General features: G+C 43.9%; 1 non-coding gene across 1 annotated transcript; it reads right to left on the bottom strand.

Moving 5' to 3' along the window:
• Positions 1–17,480: 17,480 nt before the first annotated feature.
• Positions 17,481–17,564, bottom strand: Trnas-gga (transfer RNA serine (anticodon GGA)). The gene is given in 2 exon segments: positions 17,481–17,515; positions 17,525–17,564. It is a non-coding gene; the product is annotated as a tRNA-Ser (tRNA).
• Positions 17,565–18,097: the final 533 nt, after the last annotated feature.

The raw sequence follows: 18,097 nt of genomic DNA, 5'->3' as shown, positions 1-18,097 counted from the left end.
TGAAGAGGGGCAACAGCCTTTTCAGTAGTTGCAGGGGCAACAGTCTGGATGATTGACTGATCTGGCCTTGTAACACTAACCAAAACGGCCTTGCTGTGCTGGTACTGCTAACGGCTCAGAGCAAGGGGAAACTACAGCCGTAATTTTTCCCGAGGGCATGCAGCTTTACTGTATGGTTAAATGATGATGGCGTCCTCTTGGGTAAAATATTTCGGAAGTAAAATAGTCGCAAATTCGGATCTCCGGGAGGAGGCTACTCAAGAGGATGTCGTTATCAGGAGAAAGAAAACTGGCGTTCTACGGATAGAAGCGTGGAATGTCAGATCCCTTAATTGGGCAGGTAGGTTAGAAAATTTAAAAAGGGAAATGGATAGGTTAAAGTTAGATATAGTGGGTAATAGTGAAGTTCGGTGGCAGGAATACAGGGTTATAAATACAAAATCAAATAGGGGTAATGCAGGAGTAGGTTTAATAATAAATAAAAAAATAGGAATGCGGGTAAGCTACTACAAGCAGCATAGTGAACGCATTATTGTGGCCAAGATAGACACAAAGCCCACGTCTAATACAGTAGTGCAAGTTTATATGCCAACTAGCTCTGCAGATGATGAAGAAATTGATGAAATGTATGATGAGATAAAGGAAATTATTCAGATAGTGAAGAGAGACGAAAATTTAATAGTCATGGGTGACTGGAATTCGATACTAGGAAAAGGAAGAGAAGGAAACGTAGTAGGTGACTATGCATTGGGGGTAAGAAATGAAAGAGGAAGACGCCTGGTAAAATTTTGCACAGAGAATAACTTAATCATAGCAACACTTGGTTCAAGAATCATAAAAGAAGGCTGTATACATGGAAGAAGCCTGGAGATACTAGAAGGTATCAGATAGATTATATAATGGTAAGACAGAGATTAGGAACCAGCTTTTAAATTGTAAGACATTTCCAGGGGCAGATGTGGACTCTGACCGCAATCTGTTAGTTATGAACTGTAGATTAAAACTGAAGAAACTGCAAAAAGGTGGGAATTTAAGGAGATGGGACCTGGATAAACTGACTAAACCAGAGGTTGTACAGAGTTTCAGGGAGAGCATAAGGGAGCTATTGACAGGAATGGGGGAAAGAAATACAATATAAGAAGAGTGGGTAGCTTTGAGGGATGAAGTAGTGAAGGCAGCAGAGGGTCGAGTAGGTAAAAAGACGAGGGCTAGTAGAAATCCTTGGTTAACAGAAGAAATATTGAATTTAATTGATGAAAGGAGAAAATATAAAAATGATATAAATGAAGCAGGCAAAAAGGAATACAAACGTCTCAAAAATGAGATCGACAGGAAGTGCAAAATGGCTAAGCAGGGATGGCTAGAGAACAAATGTAAGGATGCAGAGACGTATATCACTAGGGGTAAGATTGATACTGCCTACAGGAAAATTAAAGATGCCTTTGGAGAAAAGACAACCAGTTGTATGAATATCAAGAGCTCAGGTAGAAACCAAGTTCTAAGCAAGGAAGGGAAAGCAGAAGGGTGGAAGGAAATGCTTCTATCCTTTGCCCGAAAGCCAGTGATCGTGACCTTCTGGACGTCCCATAAATCGCCCCCTTTCCGCATTACGACATCGACTTCACTGTTTCCTGTGTCCTCCCCGACACGCTTTACATACCCACTGCTAGTGCTGCCATCTTCCGTCTCGGATTGGTTATTTGCGCTTGACATTGAACATATGTGGTGTTCAGATTAATGTGACTGGAGCATCACTCTTGGAAACACCCTGTTTGACAATTACTGTCTTTCGCTGTTGCTTACACTATCAAACATTAGCGTGACTCAACAGCATCGGTTTAATTAGAGTACTTCACATATTCAGAAATAAATGAGGACAGAAAACAAAAAAGATAAAGTAACACATTATTTAGTCAAAGTCAGCAACACATAATTTCATTTCTTAGAATAGATAATGATATGTACTGCTAGAATATGCCTCGATTATAGATTTTTAGGTTTGATGATCTCAGATGCACATATTATTCATTGATATTACTATCCCTTTAACGTATCATCAATTTGTTATTAAGAAGAACTACTCCTCAAGCCACACGTCTTTGTTTTCGGGTCACTCCACTTGTTTCCCTTTTTTGACATGAACGACCCAGAGTTAGTTTGATTTGTGTGGGCACTCTCCAGCTCCTTGCTCTCACTGATGCTCCCTGACCCCGCTGGATTGCGGACAATAAGTTATAAAACATTTTATTGTTCAAACAATTGTAAAACAATTACCTATGCGTGTATAAAACAAAGAAATTTTACAAACATTTTCTTAGATAATTAACTTCATATTTGCCATACTGCAGATCTGAACTACTTCCAAAATAAATACACCTTCCAGTACAACCATTTAACCGCCTGTAAATGACAAGAGGATATGAAAAGGTACCAATAAAGTTTAGCACAAGGGACTATGGAAAAATATATAAGATAGCAAGAAAACGAGAAATCTTATTTTGGATAGACTCCGTATACCATTACCTAAGATGTCAAACACGCTGTAACAAACACGACGAGAAGGCAGTACAAGTTTCCAAGTTTGAGTAGCTCAAGAAATGAATGTCTAAAGCCATCCAAGGTGTGAAGAAAGGTGTCATCTATAGTTAATGGTGTCTCATTACATATGTTTGAAGTTGGAGCCAAAGCAATACGAAAGCAACATACAAAAAAGAATGCCTGTATGTCCGCAGTCGAAGACGGTTTTCAAAACAGAAACAGTTCCGCAATTGCTTTACGCTTCTAGGCATTATAACTACAATACCAACGAGGATAGCAAGTAACGTAATTTTACTTATTGTGCGAATAGCACTCCGTCTTCAGGCCACAAGTGGCCCATCGGGACCATCGACCGCCGTGTCATCCTCAGTTGAGGATGCGGATAGGAGGGGCGTGTGGTCACACACCGCTCTCCCGGTCGTTATGATGATTTTCTGTGACCGGAGCCGCTACTATTCGGTCGAGTAGCTCCACAATTGGCATCACGAGGCTGAGTGCGCTCCGAAAAATGGCAACAGCGCATGGCGGCTGGATGGTCACCTATGCAAGTGCCGGCCACGCCCGACAGTGCTTAACTTCGGTGATCTGTCGGGAACCGGTGTATCCACTGCGGCAAGGCTGTTGCCCTGTTGTGCGTATGCTGTATCTTTAAAGAATAAATCCTCTTCAGTTAGCAGTAATTTCTTAATTTATTGCACGACCGGTTACGTAGCGTAGCGCTTCATCTCCAGCTGCCACCAACTGCGAGCAACGGGACAAGCGCCCAAGTACTATGAAGATGACAAACCAAAATGAAAGCTACAGTAGTGAAAAGTGTTATACTCACATAAATGTGTGGCGGTCTGGCAACTCAGTCGTGGTGTTCACACCCACGTTAAACATGTGCAACTGATCGCAACCGCAGCAATGCAGACGGACAAGTAGCCTCGTGACCGTGGCGGCGGAAGCGACAATAAAGTGGGGACGGAAGAAGATAGCCGCATAACAGAGGGAAACGGGGTCTGACTACCCATCCACTTACGTAAGTGAGGGGCACGAGGTCGATACAAAATAGAATTACAAACGGCCGGCCGCGGTGGTCTCGCGGTTCTAGGCGCGCAGTCAGGAACCGTGCGACTGCTACGGTCGCAGGTTCGAATCCTGCCTCGGGCATGGATGTGTGTGATGTCCTTAGGTTAGTTAGGTTTAAGTAGTTCTAAGTTCTAGGGGACTGATGACCACAGCAGTTGAGTCCCATAGTGCTCAGAGCCATTTGAACCATTTTTGAGAATTACAAATATAAGAATGAATATAACACGCAAACGTAAGTATTCGGCAAAAATGCCTAAAAGCTAACGCGAGAGAGTGCATCCGATTAAAAAGATATAAGAATACAACTAAAACAAGAGGTACTCATGGTATATAAAAATATATCTAAAAACAGCAATAAGACAACGAGAGATGAGATGTGGTAGGAGATAGATGCCAACTGTAAGGATCGGTACTCATGTACGCAAAGACTAGCCTTAAAGAGCAAAAAACTCTGTGCATAAAAAGCTTAGTTGGCTTAAGCTGATGTACGTAATAGGAATAACGGTGTACACATATGAGACTGCTCCAGTCGTAATAAAAATAAGTGAGAAGTGAAAGTGGGTGTAAACCAGGACTAGGGAAAGCGAGTAAAGAAACTAACCGTACATGCAGTGGATGGGATCCCTGTACTTTGAGTACAGTAAGATTAGTGCAACGGTAGAGTCGCAGAAATGAAATAACATGAAGTATATTAGATATATGGGAGAGTCACCGTTAAGATAGTATAATAATACATAAACGTAAGTGTTCCGGGAAAATGCCTAAAGGTCAACGTTACAGAACGTATGGCAATAAATAAGTCAAAGATAAAAATGCAACGAAAACACGGAGTACTGATAGTGTATAATAAATATATCTAAAAGTTGTACAATAAGACAGGTGAAGGGTGGTAAGAAAACATCAACCGCTGAAATCGGTAAACATGTATTGCCTCGTCTTTAAGAGCCAAAACAAGGTCATAATATAAAAAGTTTAGTCATGGTAAATGGTTCAAATGGCTCTGAGCACTATGGGACTTAACATCTGAGGTCATCATTCCCCTAGACTTAGAACTACTTAAACCTTACTAACCTAAGGACATCACACACACACATTCCTTACCAGAGGCAGGATTGGAACTTGCGACCGTAGCAGCAGCGCGGTTCCAGACTGAAGCGCTTAGAACCGCTCGGCCACAGCGGCGGGCTTAGTCATGATAAAACTGATAAACACAACGGGAATATCAATCCAGACATATAAAACAGAACGGTGCGCCAATTTAAATAAAAATAAGCGAGAAGTAAAAGGTGGTCAAAACCAGAACTAAGTTGGATCAATGTAATGACTGAATCATTAAAATAAAATAGCAGGAACTATTTTACATACATAGGAATGTCAATGTTAAAACAATTTATCAGTTTATAAAGAATGGTAACTTGGGAGACTTAAACAAGCAAGCATCATTTAGTGTTTCAGCAATTCATAGTTACTTAGAATGAACTTGTGTTTAAGCATGGTTTGTTCATCTAGCGTTAACTCAGGGTTCTGGATCAGAGAGAGCAAAATTTCTATTTCTTCAAGGATGTCAAGTATACGTCCTTTAGGTATGTGCCGGAGGATGAAGAGGTTTCTGCTGGTTGGCGGATTTGGGGGGGGGGGAGGGGGGAGGGGACCAAACAGCCAGGTCATCGGTCCTATCTGATTAGGGGAGGATGGAAAAGGACGTCGACCATGCCCTTTCAAAAGAACCATACCGACATTTGCCTCAAGTGATTTAGGAAAACCACAGAAAACCTAAATCACTGTGGCCAGACGCGGGATTGAACCGTCGTCCTCGCGAATACGAGCCCAGTGTGCTAAACACTGAGCCATCTCGTTCGGTAGGTTTCTTTTAATGTCAGGGACTGAGTGTTTACAGGCCTTAAGATGGCTGGTTAAGGCAAATTTTGAATTACTTGGATGCTGTAGTTCCTTAAAGCTGACACGCAAACGTCTATACTGTTTTGTCTATATATTGGTAGTCACAGTCTCCTAACTTAATTTTATAGATACCCGATTGTGTGTGGTTTTATGTTCGGGTTTCTTGCCGTCTGAATTGAAGGCATACTCGGTTTGGGATATGGCAAGCTGGTCTGGTGTCATCCTTCCTTCGCCATTTACTCAGAATCACAGATACAGTCCCTGGGTATGGTACTTTTCAGTGTTTCTTGCTGTTCGTTTCGTAATTAACGGTTATCTCATGGCTAATACTGGTGCGCTTCTTTGGCTGAATCTGCCGGTCGAGAGAATTGGCGACTCGTGTTTGCAGTTAACATGTGCTTGTTCGTATGGTTAGATGACTCACGAATAATGGTGTTCGTGATTGAGTCTTTCCTGTAGATGTCATACATAATATTTTCGTCCCGTAGGGAGATACGAAGACCTATGAGAGGTAGTGATAAGTTTTAATGATCCTCCAACTTAAAATGTATTTGATGATGCATACTATTCAGATCATGTTGGAATTGGATGACTTGTTTCTTAGTGCCATTATAAAGCCAAAAGCATCATCTACGTAACACTGTACTACCAGGCGCGGATCCAGGGTTCGGTTCTGGAGGGGCACAGCTTTTCACTGTTTATCAGAGGTGTGTCAGTCTGGGGCACGGTTGCCTCCTCATATTAATTCATCTGTGAATGTCGATATGCTAATTTGGGGACTAATTAACTCATGCTTGTTATTAAACCGATTCGCCGATATCAACGAGTGCTTACGCAGTCCTTTTGCTATTTAACTTCATCTCTTCCTTCTAACTGAGTTTAAATCGAGTGCTTATACATTTTTAGTGACGTGCTCAAACTGGACCCCGAATTCAGTTACAGTACTTAGAAATTTCACCTCCACCATTGTGTTTAAACTTTCAAGTCCACCCATTTCACTAATACTTCCGCAACGAGCAATGGCTACAGCCAACCATCCGCCACCGTGGGAAAAAGAATCAGCTTTACTGACACTAGAATTGGGTACTACTCCTACGAAAACACAGGTCCGTCCATAGCAGTAGACGATCCAATTCCTTTCAACTTCACTTTATTCTTCGTTAGCATCGTCCCTGTAGCACTGTTTACATTGTCAGTAGTGTTATGTAGAGTAGCGCATGAGCGCCGGCTCCGCCTGTAATGACGCACCTCGTGAGTCGTGCACAGCAGCAGCCTGGTCCAGACTGGCAGTGAAACCGCCGCAGCTTGGAATTTTGACGATCGTGATGTAATTACACATCCTACTTTTAACGGTTTTTGAAGTTTATAATAGAGATGTCGCTACATCTTCTTTTAGTGGCAATATGCCTCTTGTTGTAAGAAGATATGGTAGGCGTAAAGCTGGTCCTGATGAGCCAGTTAATGTACGGTGTAAAGGACTTGGTGTGTGTGAAAATGTCATTCCTGTTGGTGACTTGACTGTATTTTTTCATAAGTGAAGCCTGTGACCTTGAAAAAAAACTACACATTGATCTTGCTAAAAGCCGAGAAGCAGGATGCTGGGTGCAGGGTACAGAGCCCAGATTCAAATGCCTAGTTCCATCTCTTTTTGTGGTGTCCTTTTTGCAACGCTTTAGGGATCAACACACGTGACTGTCCACTGTCATTTTGATGAAGAACCACTCCTTTCTGTATGCCGATGAGCAAAGTATCGCCGTACTACAGAGTTCTTTACGCTATGCAATGAGCGAGGCCAAGATGTTAGCAAAATGTTCAAGTTTGAATCAGCTTCCGTGGCCCGTGCAATTTTCCTACAGTTCAGCGGGATAGATAGAAGTAATTCGGGGAGCTGAGCGTCGATGTGTCAACAAGATTCAGCAGAAGCGGCACAGTCTGTATCGTGGCTAATCGGATGACGTGGAAGTGCGTCCGCATTACCATGTTGAGCTGTCAGACGATACAGAATATCGTACCGGTATTGAGACAAAAACAAAGGCCATCGTTACAATTTTTGGGCAGTTCGTACAGGAACCGGTTTCGTCGGATGAAACAAGGACTGCAAGGGCTTGTGACCCGTTAGTAAGTAGAATTTTCTGCCATAGAATCAGTGGTGGAATTTGGTGACACCGTACACAATAACCAAAGCCTCTTTCTCAATTTGTGAATAGTTACACTGAGCTTTGGACAACACTTTTGATGCGGAAGTGATAGGTCTGTCTTTATCACCAATTCTGAGCGAAAGCACTGCACCGATTCCGTAAGAGGAAGCGTCAACTTGTAATACAACTGATTTCTCTGGATCAAAGTGAACTAAGCGTCGATCACTGAGCAATGCATTTATAAGTTCTTGAAAAGCTACAGTATTTGGCACTCATCTGTCCAAACAAAGGGAATATTGTTGCGACGCAAGCGTTGCAATGGAGCTGCGATGTGTGCAGCATTCGTTCGGTATGAACCTAATATAATAGTTCATTTCCCGTAAAACTGACTGCAATTCTGTGACATTGCGAGGAGCGACGAACTGGCTAACAAATGCGACTGAAGAGGGTGTGCACCTTGACTGTTCACGACATCCCCAAGGACACAGGGGGATTGTTCGTACGAAACAATTAACGCGTCGACACTGTTCTTGGCAGGGTATGGACACCAAAATCGAACACATAACATGACAGTATCGTGCATGTGCGAAAAATCAGTCCGCTCCGCCACAAAAATTCTCTGCTTGGCCTAAGTCGCAGTCGCCATGGCAACGTGTGCACATAGACTTTGCAGGGCCTTTTTGGAACACTAGTTGGTTGACTGTGGTTGACTCGTACAGCAAGTTTCCTTTTGCTGTGCCAATGAACTCGACAACGTCACGTAGCACAATTCAGGTGTTGTCCTCTATTTTTTTGCCTCTACGGTTTACCTGAAGTAATAATGTCAGACAACGGACGTCAGCTCACGTCAATTGAATTTGAAACATTATGTAAACGCAATGGCATACAGCATCTAACTAGTGCACCGTTACATCCACAGTCAAACGGCGGAGCGGAGTGTTTTGTCAGAACATTCGAGCAGCAGATGGCCAAACTTCGCTCCGCACACACTAGGGATCGAGCATTGCAACTGTTTCTCGCCTCGCATCGTTCGTACCCACGATGTCGACTATCGCCGGCGGAATTGCTTCACGCCCACCGCTATCGGACACTGCTCCACCTGCTTCACCCTCCTCAGTATCCGGCACCGAAGGAAGGCCGCAAGTACTGCTTCGCGCCGAATGATATTGTCTTTTACAGGGTTTTTAGCGGCAGCAGACAGTGGGCGCGAGGCGAAATCGTCCGTCGACTTGGCGCTCGCATATATCTTATTTCAGGTCCACATGGGTTGCAGCGCCGCCATCAAAATGAACTTCGCCTCTGTCATATGATGATCTTTCAGTCTCTCTTCCCCCAGATTCACGGGTCCACAGGACAGCGCGACCACAGCAGCCGCCAGAGGGTGTCATCACGACTCCACGGGACGACCCCATGGAGTCGGAGCCTTCGCCTCCTCTCGTCCTACCGATGGATCTGGACCCGCCCACAACGCAGCAGTCGCCGCCTTCACCCGGTTCCTGGTATCAGCAGGTGGACGCGTACCCTTCTGGACGTTTCCCGGGGGACGTTTCCGCCACAGCGCAGGCCGGATGGCGGGGTACGACCGGAAGCTTGGCGTCCCCTGCAGCCACAGCTCCCGGTTCAGCGATGCTCCCACATTCCTGCCTTCCCCGCACTCCCTACACGACGACGGTCCGTCGCTTTGGGGGGGGGGGGGGGATGTTCCGGGGGTAACGATAAGCACCGACACGAAGAGAAAGAACGCAAAAGCAGAGAAGCCTGTCAGCCAGTAGTTGGCGGACTAGGACCGTACCACCACAGGAGCGACCTCTAGCCGAAGAGAATATAAGCACCCCTCCTGCCATCCTCGGACGGACAGTAGAAGCCGCGCACTAGCAGAGCCAGTAGCACACCCGGACTAGAAACTACATTGTATATAGCGAAGGACAGTGATTATTTCCATGTCACCCAAAGTTAAGTATTGTCAATCTGTTCTGTTGTAACAGAAACCATTAATGTGATTTGCTTGAATTGTTGTATAGCTGTCCGAGGAAGCAGCTCTTTTAAGCACACTGTAAGGGTCGAGTGGGCAGAACCTCACACCTTTACACAGTTAATCTCCATTAAAATAAACAGCGCAGGACCTCACACTTTTACACAGTTAATCTCCATTAAAATAAACAGCATTTCCATTGCATTACACATCTGATAGGGAGATGTCTTTCTTACGTATCTCAAGAAGCAGCGGACTCTTTTTTATTGGACATTGGTTCGTAGCTCGGTTAGTACCTCGGAAGCAATTAAAATCCCATGCGGTGCGGATACGCTCTAACTTAGGTGGCTCTTATAAGCCAATTTGAGGTTGTTTGTCGGCAATGAAGACCACCAGTGCCTTATATCAAAATTTTAGTCTCGTTTCCACCTCCACCACTGTGCTACGTTGTAAAGAGTTATACACTCCTGGAAATTGAAATAAGAACACCGTGAATTCATTGTCCCAGGAAGGGGAAACTTTATTGACACATTCCTGGGGTCAGATACATCACATGATCACACTGACAGAACCACAGGCACATAGACACAGGCAACAGAGCATGCACAATGTCGGCACTAGTACAGTGTATATCCACCTTTCGCAGCAATGCAGGCTGCTATTCTCCCATGGAGACGATCGTAGAGATGCTGGATGTAGTCCTGTGGAACGGCTTGCCATGCCATTTCCACCTGGCGCCTCAGTTGGACCAGCGTTCGTGCTGGACGTGCAGACCGCGTCAGACGACGCTTCATCCAGTCCCAAACATGCTCAATGGGGGACAGATCCGGAGATCTTGCTGGCCAGGGTAGTTGACTTACACCTTCTAGAGCACGTTGGGTGGCACAGGATACATGCGGACGTGTATTGTCCTGTTGGAACAGCAAGTTCCCTTGCCGGTCTAGGAATGGTAGAACGATGGGTTCGATGACGGTTTGGATGTACCGCGCACTATTCAGTGTCCCCTCGACGATCACCAGTGGTGTACGGCCAGTGTAGGAGATCGCTCCCCACACCATGATGCCGGGTGTTGGCCCTGTGTGCCTCGGTCGTATGCAGTCCTGATTGTGGCGCTCGCCTGCCCGGCGCCAAACACGCATACGACCATCATTGGCACCAAGGCAGAAGCGACTCTCATCGCGGAAGACGACACGTCTCCATTCGTCCCTCCATTCACGCCTGTCGCGACACCACTGGAGGCGGGCTGCACGATGTTGGGGCGTGAGCGGAAGACGGCCTAACGGTGTGCGGGACCGTCGCCCAGCTTCATGGAGACGGTTGCGAATGATCCTCGCCGATACCCCAGGAGCAACAGTGTCCCTAATTTGCTGGGAAGTGGCGGTGCGGTCCCCTACGGCACTGCGTAGGATCCTACGGTCTTGGCGTGCATCCGTGTGTCGCTGCGGTCCGGTCCCAGGTCGACGGGCACGTGCACCTTCCGCCGACCACTGGCGACAACATCGGTGTACTGTGGAGACCTCACGCCCCACGTGTTGAGCAATTCGGCGGTACGTCCACCCGGCCTCCCGCATGCCCACTATACGCCCTCGCTCAAAGTCCGTCAACTGCACATACGGTTCACGTCCACGCTGTCGCGGCATGCTACCAGTGTTAAAGACTGCGATGGAGCTCCGTATGCCACGGCAAACTGGCTGACACTGACGGCGGCGGTGCACAAATGCTGCGCAGCTAGCGCCATTCGACGGCCAACACCGCGGTTCCTGGTGTGTCCGCTGTGCCGTGCGTGTGATCATTGCTTGTACAGCCCTCTCGCAGTGTCCGGAGCAAGTATGGTGGGTCTGACACACCGGTGTCAATGTGTTCTTTTTTCCATTTCCAGGAGTGTAGTTAACGCCCTTTATAGATCTGTAGGCTCAGACTGTGATGCGGGCCGTAAACAAGAAATTTTGTCAAAACTATTCGCAAAAGCAGCATTTTAGAACAATTTTCAAACGAAAAGCCTCTAACTTATCAGTTACGGTTCGTTATTTAATTATATACAATTTTACACAAGAATTTATGAGTTAATGAACTGACGAGATGGAAAATTTTAATAGAATCTATATCATACAGGTCTTCACAACACTAACACACTATTTACTAACATACTTGTGAACAACTACATTTTATTTAGAAAGAAGAAAAATGGGATTCCCGTCAATGCCAAAATTAGTTTTTCCATTTTAAGAATAACATACTGTAATTACACTAACGAGAAAAATTCGCAACACCAAGAAGGAGTCGTGTGACATAAACGAAAGTTGGTAGGCGTGTTTCTACATTTGAAACATGATGTCTATTGAAATTTCGCGCTGGTCCCATAAGATTGGCACTAATAGCTTCACTATGAGGATGCAAATAAGGTTTGCTTTAAATAAACCCAATAACAGTCGTCAGTGTTAGTTACCTTTGAGATTGGACGTGATGATTTGATGTTCGTCAAGAATGCCTCTAAGGTGACAAAGACGTCTTTATCGACACCTAATTGAGTTTGAACGAGATCGTGTAATAAGGCTACGAGAAGCTGGATGTTCTTTCTGCGATACTGCAGAAACTTTTGCTACGAATGTAGTCACTGTACATGATTGCTCGCTGCGGTGGTCACGAGGATATACGGTCGCAAGAAGACCGGGTTCCGGACGGCCACGTGGCATTACAGAGACGTAAGACCATCGTGTTCGGCGCATCATACTGCATCCGAAGCAGCGATCTGAGCAGCAGTTAACACAACGAACTGTTACAAATCGGTTACTTCAAGGACAGCTCCGAGCCAGACGCCCTGTGGCGTACATACCAATGATCCCAGATCACCGCAGTTTGCCATATCAGGGGTGTCGAGTGAGAGGTCATCGGAGGTCATTAGAGACGGAGCACAAGCTCTGATTGTGTCAAGGATGGGGTAAAAAAGGCCGTGTCCTTCCAAAGGAACCATCCAGGCATTTGCCTGCCGTGATTTAGGGAAATCACGGAAAGACTACATCCGGATGGCCAGGCGCCGGTCTGAACCGTCGTCCTTGCGAATGCGAGATCAAATAAACCACAGTGTCCCTAAATTAAGGAATAACATAGGGATGGGAATTTGTCTCATTCGAGAGTCTAAAGAAGAATATCCTAATTCCCGAGAATCACGTGAAGCAGCTCCATAACTGTTGACCGGTGCTCCACTCTCTTGATCAGGTACGCAATTCAACGTACTGTTAGTGTTCGAATTACCTCCTAGGAGTGCAGCTATCGGATGAGGCGGTGTATCGATTAAGCGCAGCTGCTGCGCTCTCGAACCTGATTGCTGCGGCTCAAAAGATACTTGTGCGACGTCCATACGTCGCTTTAAAAGGACGCATTTAAGGCACAGATGTTGAGACAGTTCCTATAAATTAATATACTAACACTTCACTTACAAAAAGAAATGGCATAGTATAAAAGCATTTTAATTGGCTTTCAAAAAGAAACGTAATTTATTGTTTACCACAGCATGAAGTTTGTACGCTGTCCATCATACTCGCAACTTTTATTGGTAAATTTACACTCTAAGAAAAACAAAAAAAGGAAGACACGACGCACCACGAAGGAATTATCCGCATGGGATGGCACTCGGTGGATGTGATGACATGTACAAACAACAAATCATTAAAAATCCAGAAACGCATTGGTCCACGTCTGGTCCATATGCAAACAGTTATACGGCTTGGCATCGGTTGATAGATTTCTTCGTTGTCCTGTGGGATATCGTGCCAAAGTCTGTCCAACTGGCTCTCAGATAGTCAAAATCCCGAACTCGTTATAAGTCCCTGGCCATAATGCTCCAAACCTTCACAACAGCGGAGAGATCCAGCGACATTCCCGGTCAAGGTATGGCAACGAGCAATAGAAGCTCACGCCTTGTGTGGGCGGGCATTATCTTGCTGAAATGTAAGCCCAGAATGGCTTGACATAAAGGGCAACAAAATGAGGCGAAGAATATCGTGGACATACCGCTGCGCTTAAAGAGTGCCGCAATGACAAGAAATGGCAGCCCACACTGTTATTCCTGGTTGTCGTGCCGTATGGCGGCCGACAGTCACTGCTGTTCGGGGCGTCTCCAGCCCGGAATCTCATTGAGTGGAGTAAAACTGTCTTGGGTAATGAGTTCTGCTTGGAACTGAGCCCCGATCACCGGCGGAGACGTGTCTGCATGTAACGCTATCACCGACCACCTTTAAACGGCAGTCGATGCTAACGTTATACCTCTGCTAGGAATCTCTGAAGGTTCTTACCGTGGGATAACCTAATGGAAACAGAACAATCAAACAGGGATTGGTTTCCGAGATACTCCAGCAGGATATAAACAATAATAAACGGTGGCTCAGGAACAGACGTTCCCCCAGCACAAAAGCAAGTTGTAACATTACACATTAAAACAGGTCGAAAGCCCAATTAGGCATTCTTGTGTCAAGCAAAATGATAACTCAGAAGGCAGTGCTAAGGCTAACCTAACCTTTCTTGACAGACACACACTAAACTCTTTCTTTATATCTGTTCACACTACAAGCATCCTAACCTTACAGGTAAAGGTGCTACTAACTAGTAAGTCAGATAAGCAAATGGCTAATGAGATAGTAAACACCAACATATGCCTCTCAACAACACGTACCTTAAATGAACTGGGTGCAACAGTTTATAAAACCAAATACCAACAGACATGAAACTGGTAGCAATACTGAAAAGGGAAAAGCTTGAAATGATTCTGAATCTAAATCAGGGAGTTTAATAATGATCATTATCTACAGCTTCATTGTCTAATACAGGGTCTCTATGTCTAAATGGTTCAAATGGCTCTAAGCACTAAGGGACTTAACATCTGAGGTCATCAGTCTCCTAGACTTAGAACGACTTAAACCTAACTAACCTGAGGATATCACACACATCCATGCCCAAGGCAAGATTCGAACCTGTGACTGTAGCAGAAGCGCGGTTCCGGACTGAAGCACCTAGAACCGCTCCGCCACAGCGGCCGGCCTCAGGTAATACAATAAACAGTTCTTTCTTAAACTCGGTTTGAAACAACTAAACAGAATGCAAATCTAACTACACTTGTTCGGAAGGAACCTTTGCATTACTTCATTAAATAACAGGCTGGTGCATGAGGAGCCTTAAACTTTCATGGTTTGAAGAACCACGCTCACTAACAACACTGTACCAGTATGTATGAGAAAAAGCAAGTATTCTTATCATTAATTATTAGTTAAGGAAAGCACAACTAACTATAAATCTTTAAATAACAAATGTGCTTTCATAAGCAGTCTTTTGACCTACTCAAAATTATAATTGGCTCTGAAAATGACAACGCAACGTTAAATTCAAGTTCAGCCACTTTCTCATAATAAATTAAGACACTCGAAATTATATCCACTAAGATAGAAATCCTGTCCAGGTTTGTGATTTGGGATAATCACGGGTGTAAGATAGAGTTTTTAGTAACACCACGATTAGTACTAAATTTAAGCAAATTCGTAAATATCTGGTCCATTTACAGAATGCCAAATACAAAATAATTTACTGGAAGGCTGATGGAACGGTGGCGCAATTTACAGTAGCTATTAACCTGGCGGCGATACAGTCATGGCAGTGTCGGCCTCGCCCTATTATTGATCTTCTTGGAGTCGAAATAATATTTTTGTAGGGCCAAAACCATGCCATGATAATGGTATCACCAAATTCAGAATCCGAGGCCCATAAATACTGCCCTTAAGCTCTTTTGGCCTCAAAACTGCAGGAATATGAACCACAATAATCCGCTACTTCTAGCGACGTGTTAACCACACCACACCACACCACTAGACTCCTTACCCGTCAGAGCGTTGCACAGTTGGAGGTGAGCCGCCAGCAGTGGTGGATGTGGGGAGATAGATGGCAGAATTTTAAGAGCGAACGATCTGGACGTGTTTTCGCCAGAAAGAGTAAATTTGTAATACTGGATATCATGAACTGATATATATATATTATGACTTTTGAACACTATTAAGGTAAATACATTGTTTGTTCTTAATCAAAATCTTTCATTTTCTAACTATGCCTGTCAGTAGTTAGAATCTTTTATTCAGCTGGCAGTATTGGCACACGCTGTATTGCAGTAGTTTGAGTAACGAAGATTTTTGTGAGGTAAATCACTCATGAAAGGTATAGGTTATTGTTAGTCAGGGCCATTCTTTTGTAGGGATTTTTGAAAGATTGTGTTGCGCTAAAAATATTGTGTGTCAGTTTAAGCACAGTCATTTATAATTTTTCTAAGGAGACGTTTCATATGGCGACCCTGTCAGGATTCTAACCTGGAATGTTCTGATTTTTTCTTGTAGTTTGTGTAATAAGTGTAGCTATTGTTTATTGCTAGTGCGTAATTATAGAGAGAATTTCATTTGTTGTTGTAGTTTTTCATTGTTGTACAGTAAAACAGTGGCTTGCATGTAGATTTGCACCAAGTATTTCGCAGCTGCGTTTGCAATTAACGAGATATTATTTTCAGAGCTATGCTAATGTGTTTTCTTGTTTTTGCTCTTCAAATTGTGCTTTTCTTGTTATCGTGTGAAATACGTGATAATTACGGTGTGTGAAAAACGTAACACTAGGTTCCAAAGTAAATTAAGAAATGACAGTGAAGACGAGAGTAGTGTGTTAGCGCCACTGTGTAATGAATTAAAAAAAATTCAGAATAGTAATTTGGTAACTGTGCATAGGGAAATGGACCAGGCAATAAATAATGGTGTAGACAGTGAAACAATCAGTGAACAGGGAAGAACTGTCGATCGAACGGTCGGCAACAACTCACCTCAGGAATCTAAAATGACGGGACAAAATTTTGGAAATACCGTAGATTCAGGTTTTGCATTCTCACGTTTTTCTCGAATAAGTCAAGACAAATTTTCTGCTTTTCAAAATGCGAATATTGCTGGTTCAAATGCACTTCTCAATAGCACTGAGGAACATGTTTCAGACACCAGTGCATTGTTATTACAATTAATACAACAAATGGGACAAAGGCTTCAAAAGTTAGATACAACACTTGAACAAAATCAGAAACAACTGGGACAAAAGCTTCAAAAGTTAGACACAATGGAACAAAATCTTCAAAAGTTAGACACCAAATTTGAACAAACACTTGAAGGTTTAATTACTGAGTTACTTAAAATCGAATCGAAATGTCAAAAAGTCTGTAATGACGTAAAAACACAAATTTGTGAGCATTTTCAACCTATTTTTTCGCGGCATGAAAATGCATTACAGAATCACGAAGCAGCCGTAAAATAACTGCAAACTATTGTTCATGAAAATCACGACACCTTGGAAGCTAAAATTGACTCAGTTGCATCTACCGATTCGGTTACGCAACTTGCAAAAACTCAAGGAAACTTAAAGGACATAGTAGATACTCTGAAAATTGGTTTAGAAAGACACACGGAGGAAATTAGTTCATTATCAGAGAAAGTAGTCGAACTTTCGGATCAGCTAAATAATTTATCTACGGAGGTAGATGATACTCTGAATGACACAAGACCGGTAGTCTTTAATGACACGGAAGAGTATGAACAAATTAGAAAATTCAAACAAAATCAGAATGAAATCAATACACAGTACAAAAGAGAAATCCAGGAAGTATAAGATCAGTTGACACAGGTAATACAAGAATTACATATTTCAGAGGACACTCGCCCTCCAATACGGGAAGAGGGACATAGAAATACGGAACAAAATGGCTCTGAGCACTATGGGACTTAACATCTGAGGCCATCAGTCCCCTAGAACTTAGAACTACTTAAACCTAACTAACCTAAGGATATCACAATCACCCATGCCCGAGGCAGGATTCGAACCTGCGACCGCAGCGGTCGCGCGGTTCCAGACTGTAGCGCCTATAACCGCTCGGCCACCCAGGCCGGCAATACGGAACAGCCACAAAATAATAACACAGGGCACTTCGGAAATTATGAAAGAAATTGGCAAGGATTCGAACCTGCGACCGCAGCGGTCGCGCGGTTCCAGACTGTAGCGCCTATAACCGCTCGGTCACCCAGGCCGGCAATACGGAACAGCCACAAAATAATAACACAGGGCACTTCGGAAATTATGAAAGAAATTGGCAAGGTACACTGAATTTTGAGATGGAACCGCCGAAACAACGTAACAATGACCGACACGCGACTCGCCGACATGATGATTTTGACTATAAGCTGTTTATTACTACACGTAAATTCAAAACATTTAAGAATTCCGGCAACGACATTCATCCACAAGCGTGGCTTCATCAATTCTCTCATTGTTTTCCTCCCAACTGGTCATTAGAGCACAGATTGGAATTTATGTGTGGCTATTTAGAGAATGAAATAGCTGTAAGAATGCAATCGGTCATTCACGATTGTCACAGTGAAGGAGAATTTTATCATGCCTTCCTCTCAGCATATTGGTCACA

The sequence above is a fragment of the Schistocerca nitens genome, chromosome 3, assembly GCF_023898315.1.
Source record: "Schistocerca nitens isolate TAMUIC-IGC-003100 chromosome 3, iqSchNite1.1, whole genome shotgun sequence".
NCBI classification, from domain to species: domain Eukaryota; kingdom Metazoa; phylum Arthropoda; class Insecta; order Orthoptera; family Acrididae; genus Schistocerca; species Schistocerca nitens.
This window is presented reverse-complemented; position numbering and strand designations above follow the sequence as displayed.